The sequence below is a fragment of the Manis pentadactyla genome, chromosome 15 (assembly GCF_030020395.1).
Source record: "Manis pentadactyla isolate mManPen7 chromosome 15, mManPen7.hap1, whole genome shotgun sequence".
Lineage (NCBI taxonomy): Eukaryota > Metazoa > Chordata > Mammalia > Pholidota > Manidae > Manis > Manis pentadactyla.
Window position 1 is genome coordinate 58,228,168 of NC_080033.1, and position 10,895 is coordinate 58,239,062.

The 10,895-nt window shown below is 42.8% G+C and overlaps 1 long non-coding RNA gene across 1 annotated transcript; it reads right to left on the bottom strand.

Moving 5' to 3' along the window:
- Nucleotides 1–904: 904 nt before the first annotated feature.
- LOC118918725 (uncharacterized) lies at nucleotides 905–7,952 on the bottom strand. Its single transcript, XR_005027235.2, has 3 exons — nucleotides 6,258–7,952; nucleotides 5,193–5,279; nucleotides 905–995 (listed from the first exon to the last, which is right to left on the bottom strand). It is a non-coding gene; the product is annotated as an uncharacterized LOC118918725 (long non-coding RNA).
- Between the last annotated feature and the right edge of the window lie 2,943 nt (nucleotides 7,953–10,895).

The window sequence follows — 10,895 nt, forward strand, 5'->3', positions numbered from 1 at the left end:
TGTGACATCTCGTGTTTTATTCACATATTTATCTATTCACCCAACAAATATTCATTGTCTGCTGTATGCCTGACACTGTGTTGAGTAGGAGAATCTAAAGAATAAAACATAGTCCCTTTCATCAGGGAGCTTACAGCTTACAAGAGGAGAAAAATGAGCAAATCAAAAATAAGAGAACGATGTGGTAACTGCTTTTAGCTTTGGGGAAATGGAGCTGGAAGCTTCTCAATCAGGTGTCCTTGCCCATGGGAGTGGAATTTGACTGCAGGCAGTGGCCTGCCTCTGACAGCCATCCTCCCGTCTGTCCTTCACAGGGTGTCTCAGTACAGGGTGCCAAGATAACAAACTTCTCCAGGTCCTGCCAGTGTGGAGCTGGGGTCATGGCAATGCGGGTGGCTTCGCCTTCCACCTGCAATTGTAGGACCTTCATCCTCACCCAGAATCTCCCCCGGGTGCCTGGAGAGTAACCCAGTGGGGGATGCATGTGCGCTCACACTAGTCCCCTCCACTCCCACTGATCTCTGAGTCCTCCGCCACGTATCGGTCTTTGTGAGTGGGCCTCACCCTGCCACTGTCATGGCGGCCGTGAGGGTGTGTGGCCACTGTCCATGCGAAAGCACTGCCTCTTGTCATTCCCAAATCTGGTGGCACTGCTGCCTGCCAGCTTCCCCCTGCTGCCGAAGCTGGGATACCCCGCATCACTGAGCCAGTCGCTGAGGGCGGCCTGCCAGGGCAGGGGCCCATACGGCACGAGTGCCCACGTCTGTGTTAGGTTGACCCTTCCCACAGTTCTGCTTTGCCACAGCCCCACCCGCAAGCTACTGTGCTGCTCGGGGAGAAGCCCTTTCCTTCGCTCCGGCTCTGCGTTCAGTCAGTCGCCTTGGTCTCCATGTGCCCCAGGCTCCCACATCCTGTCGCTCAAAAAGATGCTGTGTGAAACCAGCTCTCGAGCTTCCCACTCCACCGAGACTCAGACCTGTGTCGTGCGCTTTGGCCTAAAAGAAGGAAAAGGGAAGGATCATCTTCACAGGGAAAGGCACCCTGTGCCCCAGACCTGCCCACCCGTTTGATCACCCTGTCGTTCTTCTTGAGTCAAGTTGATAGATATGCCTGACCCTCTGCTCAGGATGAACACCTCTAGAAGATTCCATCATTGGCCATTCAGAACTACTTCCTGCACATCTTTCCCCAGCTCTCCAGCCATGCCCAGGGTGTGGGAATCCCTGTGGATGCTGCCACTAAATTTTAGAGTTCTGTGGGCAGTGTTTCCTGGCAAAGTCCCGGAGCCCTTTGTCCTCCACTTCTCAGTCCAGATACTCTCGTGTACTCTCTAAAGAGGTGGCAGGTGAATAAGGAGGAGTCCCAGGAACTAGGAGTTTCACATCCTGGAGGACCACCTTTTATTGGACCGGTGGTGCCATTTCCCATTCTTCCCAGGGGCCGACACACCCGATGAAGCCTTCATGAGTGTCCCACGCTAAACAAGGCCTGAGGGCCCACATGCTGCCTTCACAGCCCTTGCTTTAAAGGGGAGGCAGCTCAGCATGCTGTGGTCACCTCCCAGACCTCCTGACCATCAGTGCATCATTCAAACCTGGTACTTAAACGGGACCTCACATCCAGCTGAGACTGAATGCTTGCGGGACTGCAGCATCCCTGAACTTCCACGTATGTCACTTCAGCAACAACTTTTCTGACTTTTCTTTTTAATTAAATCAAGGTAAGTCAGGTAGTTGCTGAATAGTTGGATTCTGGATGAGTGTGAGGCTGTGTAAATCCAAATGACGCCTCTGAACAGACTACACCAACAAGCATTGTGTCGGATGCTCGTGTGTGTTCACTGTGATCTTTTTCTGTGCCTATGGAATGAAATCACTGCGGTCAAACCCTGACGAGAGCTATTCACATTGAGAATTTACCATCTTATGGAAATGTCAATTGCATCTACTGAAGAGAATATTTTAGGCATGTTCAATATAAAATGCAAATATAATAGCTTAGTGGGCTGGTTATGTCAGCTGTGTCTCACTTAAACCTATTACCTTGGCAGATTAAATACAGTTCCAGATCTTTTGCAAGGAATATATTCTAATGAAGTTACATCATCTGTCAGCTTTTGTGGTTCATCAGTTCAATTGCATATGAGTAGAATGAGGACAAATATGGGTGAAGGAAAAGAGTGAGACACAGCCATGGAGAAATAGGAGGATCTCCCCACAGGCCTTGCAGTACCCACTGAGAAATAAGTTATTTGCTAAAAGATAAATATGAGCAATTTGTAGAAAAAAGTTATATCTTATGTGATGAAATAGGTGAGGGTGCATGAATCCCACCCCACCTGCCTAACCACTTCCACATTTTGATACCTGCTTGTATAACCTCACTCGGCTGGGCAGAGGTGGTGCCATCTTGACCTAGGATGCCCACTCCCCTTGGTGCTTCTGCAGTCTTTTGGGGCACCCAGCTCTCGCACCTGGACTCCACAAGATTCCCCTCTCATTTGACCACGCACTCCACACTCTGACCTCAGCTTCCCCTTTAGTTCTTATTGCTCATCATGCCTTGTCTTACGGTAGCCTCGTCCTTCTAGATGAAACTTCTTGCTTGATGTCACATAATCCACCCTTCCTTGGCCAGCCACTTCCTGCAAGAGCTTCCCCAGGACTGCCCTGTCTCACCCCACCCCAATAGAAAGGTTGCTGGCTCCTGGAACAGCCCACTTTAAGCCTCCACTCCATGGGACAGGGTTGGTAGAAATTATTCAGCCCCGTCCAGTGTGTCTAGCACAGCTCTCTTATCTCATCTTTGCATGGTGAGTTATAAGCTTTGGGGTTTATATATCTAGCAACACTCTGCTGTAGACTTTTCCAAGGGAGCATCTTGGAAATTACTACAGAGAACTGCAGAAATCATTACTCCCTTTTACGAAGACCTTCTTTCTATGCCTTCTGTGATCCTTTTTGCTTTGTCTTACGTCAGTATTCTATGAATGTATCTGTTCATAGCTCTTTATATTTGTACTAAAAAAAAAATGAAGAAGTTGTGCTCAATGGTTCCTGCTCTAAAATATTCTACACGGCTAATGCTGTTAGCACCAAGTCTTACAGTAAAAGAAGATAGTAGCCTATAGAGCTATGGTTACCAAACTGTTAGGTAGGGGAAGTAGGGGTAGGAGAAGTTGATAATTGTGGAAGAAGGCTCTAGAAGGGAAATCTGGGCACACAGGACTTCACTGTACAGTTGTGAACTGGGCTTCAGAGAGCTGGATTCTCTTTTGGGTCCTGCCCTAACTGGCTGTGTGGTACTGCACTGGTTGATCCTGCTCAGCCCATTTCTCCTCTATACAATGAGGAAGTTGACCTAGAGCAGGTTTTCAACTCCAGTCTTGCATGTTTCCATGAAAATGCCTTCCCCAGAAGTCAGGACAGATGGATAGTTGGTAATCTAGAAAATTATAACAAAAGCAACAATGACCAACTTCCATTTTCAAAGTATTTACTGCTGGACTTCAAACTCAGCACTTTACATATATTATCTCATTTAATTCTCACAGTCATTCCTGGAGGTTCATGTCATGGTCCATTTCACAGAAGAGGGGACAGATTTCAGTGCAGTCACCCAAGCTCATTACAACCACAGCAAGAAGCAGTAACAGAGATTCCCATCCTGCTGGGACCAAGTCCAAGCTCACGTGTAGTGAGATAGAGCAAGAAGTTCCAGAGCCTCCTCTCATTATCCTCATTACGTGAACTCTTGCCACACTTCCCTTCCCTCTATACACAGATTCCTGATTTATCTTCTTTCCTGACTTTTAAAACACATGTGTCTGTGCCTTTGGCTCACGTGGAAGGGTAGCATTGTGTTTTAGAGTTCTGCATCTGTTCTTTGCAGCAAGATGTGAATCAATAAGAAAACAGCAAAAATGAATTTCCAAGCAGATGCTTTCAATATGAAATGTAAGTTAAGATATGACCCCAAGAGGGCAAGATTTAGCTCAAAAGAATAACTTTTTAAGCCAGCCCTGTACAGTCCTCTTCAAATAGGCAGAGATGCCAAACACGAGGCAATTGTAATTTTGCTGATGCCTCCTTTGAATCACAAACATTACTGAGGTGGGGGAAGCTGGCACTGGGAGACTTCTCCTCACTGGTGACGGAGTCCATATAACCGCCCAGCCTTTCCATGTCATCAGAGCAAACCAAGTTTGTGTCTTTGAAAAAAATGTAGCACCCCACTCACAACCATCAGACAATGTCTAATGAGTGGCAATTATTACTTATGTGAAGGGTTCCAAGAAAGTGAAGATAATCCTTTGCCAGAAAGTTTTCCACAAATTAAAGAATGGACTCCAAAGTCAGAATTGTGTCATGAACAAGGTCATCACCGTCTCTATTTGGAAATAAGGAAAACCTCTACTGTTTTCATCAATATCTTCTAGGGGGAAAGTCAATCCTCATTACTCATAGATTCCATATTTGCAAATTCACCTACTCACTAAATTGATTTACAGCCTCCAAATCAGTACTTAACTAGTGCTTTCATGGTCACTCATCGACATGCAGAGAGAGGCAAAAATTTCAAGTCATCCGATACGCACATTCCCAGCTGAGGTTGAATTAGGCAACACCCTACCTTCTTGTCTCAAGCTTGACACTGTAAACTAGCATTCTTTTCACTGTCTGTTTACTGTCACGTTTTGCACTTTTGGTTCCATTTAAAATGCTTCCAAGCACAGTGCTGAAGTGCCATCTAGTCTCCTTAAGCACAAGAAAGCTGTGAAATGCTTTACACAGAAAACATGTTTATTAGATAAGCTTCAATCAAGCTGGAGTTATACTGCTTTGGCCATGAGTTCATTACTAATGAATTAACGATATATATTAAGTAAGACATCTTTAAACACAAACACACCTAAAACAAGATTATATACTGATAGGTTGACAAAAATATTGTGACCAGAGGCTCACAGGAACCCAGGCCTGTATTTCCCCTAGGAGCAATGGTTCAGTATTTGCTAATCCAGAATCTGTAGCAACTTTATAGAGCACAACTACCATGAATAATGACAACTGACTATATTTGCAAATTTAGAACTTCCTAATGATGTCTTGAGGTATTTCTTGGGACCGCCAGGAGACTGAAGAACTACTGATCTCATGCCATTTTCTGCTTTGTAGAAGATGGGAACTTACCAAACCATCCTCATTGTTCCTTCTGTGGCGGGCAGCTTTCTCAGCATTCATTCAACTAGCAACAGTTGAGTGCTCCAGAATCTACCGCTGTTGGAAGATATGCAAAAGGAGCATTTAGCAGTCTCTGACCTCAAGGGATCTCACTTCTCTTGGAAAGATCGGGCTTAAGGTTGCAGACGTAGCCAGGTCAAAAGCAAAGTGGAAACATCTTAGAAATGGCAAGGAGAGGAACAAGCTCCCTGAAGCATAACCTAAGGGAAACAGGCTATTTTTCTAATAGTGACCTTGAACTGTTAATTTAGTGTTTCCTCCCAGGAACTCCACTAAGGAAGTTCAGCTTTAGCCAAAGCTCCTAATTAACTCCAAAGTTTCTACCACATCAGCAAACACCTAAAGACCACCCCAGTGTACATTTCTCACCTGACAGAAGTGGAAAAAAAACTGATATAAGTGAGAATTGCACTATAGGAAATCCTTTTTTAGCTATAAGAAATGATTGCTATAGTTCCCTCGGTTTGATTATTATGGGGGCCTGGTTAATATTTTACCCTTCAGATGAAACAGAGTTGCCCATTGTCAACAGCCTTGTGATGTCTTGATTCTTTTTTTTTTATTAAGGTATCATTGATATACAATCTTATGAAGGTTTCACAGGAACAACATTGTGGTATTACAGTCACCCATATTACCAAGTCCCCCCCACACACACCCCATTGCAGTCACTGTCCATCAGCATAGTAAGATGCTATAGAGTCACTACCCGTCTTCTCTGTGCTATACTACCTTCCCCGTGACCCCCCTACATTATGTGTGTTAATCATAATTGGGGCCTGTAAACTTACAGCTAAAAATCTGTATTTATGATATTCATAATCAAATAGTATCATTAATTAATTAAGCACCCAATGTACTCCAGGACTTGTGCTGGGTGCTGGAAACACAGGGATAAAAAGTATGGTCCTGTAAACACCCCACAGTCAAACAGGAGAGCCTGGCCATTGTGAAAGTGGGGTAAATGCTGAGATAGAAGGAATCAGGGGTAGGGGGCTTGCCGCAGTACATAACCCAAAGCAGGAGTCTTGGGAGCATAGTCTTGAAGGTGAAGGAGTTGGCCAAGTGAAGAAAGTAGAACTGAACATTCCAGGAGGCAGAAACTTTGTATGAAAGCCGAGAGGCATCACAGAACTATGGGGTATTCTATGACCTAGCACACAGAGTGGGAAGTGGGAGAATTTCAAGAGAGGAAGCTGGGGAGATGCAAGACCCAGATCATCAGAAGCCTTGAAGGCCAAGTTAGGAAGATGAACTCCACTAGAGACTTTTACAGAGGCAAGCAAAGCAATCATATTTGTACTTTCTATAGATCAATTGGAAGTAGTACAGAGAATGTATTATGAGCAGAGCCCATCTGAGAAGGAAGAGAGCAGCTGGGGTATTAGAAGAGCCCCTGGGGAAATACACCAAGAGAGAAGCAGTAAGGAGATAGCAAAAGAGGGTGGGTACCAGGGAATCAGGAAAGCAAACTGAAAGAACTTAAAGAGCAGTTGGCAGTAAAGGCAGGAGGGAGAAGAGATGTAGAAGGAGGAGCAGGTTTGGGGGTGATGATGAGTTCAACTTGGGGTGTATTGAGTTGGGGGTGCTGTGGATCATCCCAAGGAGATGTTGTCAGGCAGCCAGAAACCTGGGGCTGAGTTCAGGTGAGTTGCTTGGTCTGGAGATGATAACCTGATGACCAGCTTACAGAGGACTATCCAAGTCAAGGGTTTACATTTATACAAGAAAAGTATGTGCAGTTGAGAAGAGAAGAAGACCACAGAGACCCTCTTCAGGAACACTAATGTTTAAATGTAAAAAAAAAAAGGTAAGTCTGAGCTGAAGCAGCCATAAATGAAAGAGGGAATCTGACATAGAACAGCATGAGACAAGACAAACAAGAGTGTCATGGAGGGAAGGATGGTCAGTGGGGCCCAACTGCAGGGAAAGGAAAGCACAGATTACTTGGTCATTACCGCCCTAGAGCAGTTTCATGGCGAAGTTGAAATGAAAGCAAAGTGCTTTGTGAAGAGATGCAAAAAGGGGTGAAGACCTAAAGACAGGGGAGATGTTTACCCAGCCTGTGGGTAAACTTGGCTTACAAGGGAATGAGGGAGATAGAAACAAATAGTGGGTAATGGAAAGTTAAGGAGAGTTTTTGCCACTGCCATTGGAACTCAGCAATGCTCCTTAATTGCTGGCAGGATAGAGGGAACATTTTCAAATTGCACATGACTATAGATTCCACAGACTATACAATGAAAATCTCATAGTGAGGGAGTTGGGTATGGAGATGAGAGAGGATCAAGAATAGAGGAAGCCTTGGGTCAGGGGTTCTGAACAGGATATTTTTTCTGAGAACCTATGAAGAATAATAAAATGGCATCAGATTAAGACTCAGAAGACCCTAGAATGCCTCTACCAGTTTTCAACCTTAGGCAATTTCATCACCTCTCTGAGCTCAAGTATCATCATCTATAAAATAAGTTAAATACTATCTATCAGGTCTGGTTGTAGTGAGAATTAAACAGGATAATATGTGTGAAGGGCACCTTGGAAATTGGAAAGCCCTGTCCAATTGTGTGAGAAGAAGAACCTTTTTGCTTCCCTTTGCCATTTGCTGAGGTGCCTTTTCCTGTTGAAGTTATTTCAGGTGCCATGGAAAATTTTCCTTCCAAACCATAGGCAGGATCTCTCTCTTTCGGGGATTTCTCTCACTCTCTCTCTCTCTCTTTTTTTTTTTTTTTTTTGTCCTACACACTTGGGATGTAGAGTTCTGTGAATGAATAAGAAGAAAAAACATTTTTTTTATTGTTTTAAATGTTAACTTGGCACTAATCACTAACCATTTTTAAAAATGATCCAAGATGCACATGCAAATATACAAACACATTTCTTTCTAGGTACTGAAATCTTCCCAGTTATGATCTCTGGGGAAAACAAAAAGTCTTTGTAGAGATCACTACCATAGGTAAAGATGACATAACACCATGCCTGCTAAGATGCCAGTGACCACGAGGCAAGGCAAGCAGGCCATGCTGACATCTGTTTCCTTCCCCTCTTTATTGTTTTAAATTAGCACTTCCTTCTTGGCCCAACAAAACACATACTCCAATAATGTTTGCCATGCAGCTGCTAAAGTCTACACTTTTTTAATTAAAACAAAATAAAATATTTCACAGAAAGACTAGACTTAAAAAAATACAAAATGGAAAACAATTCTATTCACAATTGCATCAAAAAGAATAAAATACCCAGAAATAAACCTAACCAAGGAAGTGAAAGACTTCCCTGAAAACTACAAGACTCTCTTAAAGATAAATTAGAGGACACTAATAAATGTAAATTCATCCCATGCTCTTGGATAGGAAGAATTAATATTGTCAAAATGGCCATCCTGCCTAAAGCAACCTACTGATTCAATGCAGTCCCTATCAAAATACCAACAGCATTCTTCAATGAACTGCAACAAATAGTTCTAAAATTCATATGGAACCACAAAATACCCCAAATAGCCAAAGCAACCCTGAGAAGGAAGAATAAAGCAGGGGGGATCTCACTTCCCAACTTCAAGTTCTGCTACAAAGCCACAGTAATCAAGACAATGTGGTACTGGCACAAGAACAGACCCACAAATCAGTGGAACAGAATAGAAAGTCCAGATATAAACCCACACATATATGGCCAATTAATATATGATAAAGAAGCCATGGACATACAGTGGGGAAATGACAGCCTCTTCAAAGCTGCAGCTACATGTAAGAGAATGAAACTGGATTACTGTATAACTCCACATGCAAAAGTAAACTCAAAAAGGATCAAAGACCTGAATGTAAGTCATGAAACCATAGAACTCTTAGAAGAAAACATAGATAAAACTCTTTTGAATATAAACAGAGCAACTTCTTCATGAACATATCTCCATGGGCAAGGGAAACAAAAGCAAAAATGAACAACTGGGACTACATTAAACTGAAAAGCTTCTGTACAGCAAAGGACACCATCAGTAGAAGAAAAAGACATCCTACAGTATGGGAGAATATATTCATATATGACATATCCAATAAGGGGTTGACATCCAAAATATATAAAGAGCTCACTTGCCTGAACAAACAAAAAACAAATAAGGCAATTCAAAAATGGACAGAGGATCTGAACAGACACTTCTCCAAAGAAGAAATTCAGATGGCCAACAGGCACATGAAAAGATGCTCCACATCACTAATCATCAGAGAAATGCTAATTAAAACTACAATGAGGTATCACCTCACACCAGTTAGGATGGCCACCATCCAAAAGACAAACAACAACAAATGTTGGCGAGGATGTGGAGAAAGGGGGACCCTCCTACACTGCTGGTGGGAATGTAAATTAGTTCAACCATTGTGGAAAGCAGTATGGAGGTTCCTCAAAAAACTAAAAGTACAAATACCATTTGACCCAGGAATTCAACTCCTAGGAATTTACCCTAAGAATGCAAGAGCCCAGTTTGAAAAAGACATATGCACCCCTATGTTTATCACAGCACTATTCACAACAGCCAAGAAATGGAGGCAACCTAAGTGTCCATCAGTAGATGAATGGATAAAGAAGATGTGGTACATATACACAATGAAATATTATTCAGCCATAAGAAGAAAACAAATCCTACTATTTGCAACAACATGGATGGAGCTAGAGGGTATTATGCTCAGTGAAATAAGCCAGGTTGAGAAAGACAAGTACCAAATGATTTCACTCATCTGTAGAGTATAAGAACAAAGCAAAAACTGAAGGAACAAAACAGCAGCAGACTCACAGAACCCAAGAATGGACTAACAGTTACCAAAGGGAAAGTGACTTAGTAGGATGGGTGGGAAGGGAGGGATAAGGGGAATAAGGGGCATTATGATTAGCACACATAGCGTAGGAGGGTGGCACAGGGAAGGCAGTATAGCACAGAGAAGACAAGTAGTGAGTCTCTAGCATCTTACTACACTGATGGACAGTGACTGTAATGGGGTTTGTGGTGGGGACTTGATAATGGGGGAATCTAGTACCCACAATGTTGCTCATGTAATTGTGTATTAAGGATACCAAAATAAAAAATAATAAAATAAAAAATAAAAAAAAAACACCTGTGCCGGGTATTTTAGACTAGAAGAAAGACTACAAACTGGTATGCTGTGGGCCTCCACAAATGTGGTTTTTTGACCCATAGATCATATAAAAAAAACAAACTCTGAGCCAATATTTCAAAATGTATGTATTTGATATTTAAACATACAGATTTAATGCCTCTTGGGACATGAGGGTGGAGAGGCTGATTCCTAGCTCTTAAACGGCATTCTGTCTACTTAAGTTTGAGGCTCTACAGAAGTGGAAGTCAAATCTTTGTATGCTCCTTTGTATATTAGAGATTAAAATAAAAGCCACTACTTCCTTTTGGAAAAGCCTAACATGTAGCCCAAAAGAAAAATTTGTATTACTTCAAAAGCTGAGGCAATTGGCCAAAGGATTTCAGAGAGCTATTCCTACCCTCACAAGGTCAAGAAACTTTGATAACCTGTGGCAGAATGGAAAGACATCTGGTAGACCACACTTCAGCGTTAGGGAGATAAAGCTCTTTCTAAGTTTTATTAGCACATCCATACTGGCCGTGGCTGGTCTTTGCCACATAGAAGAAATTCC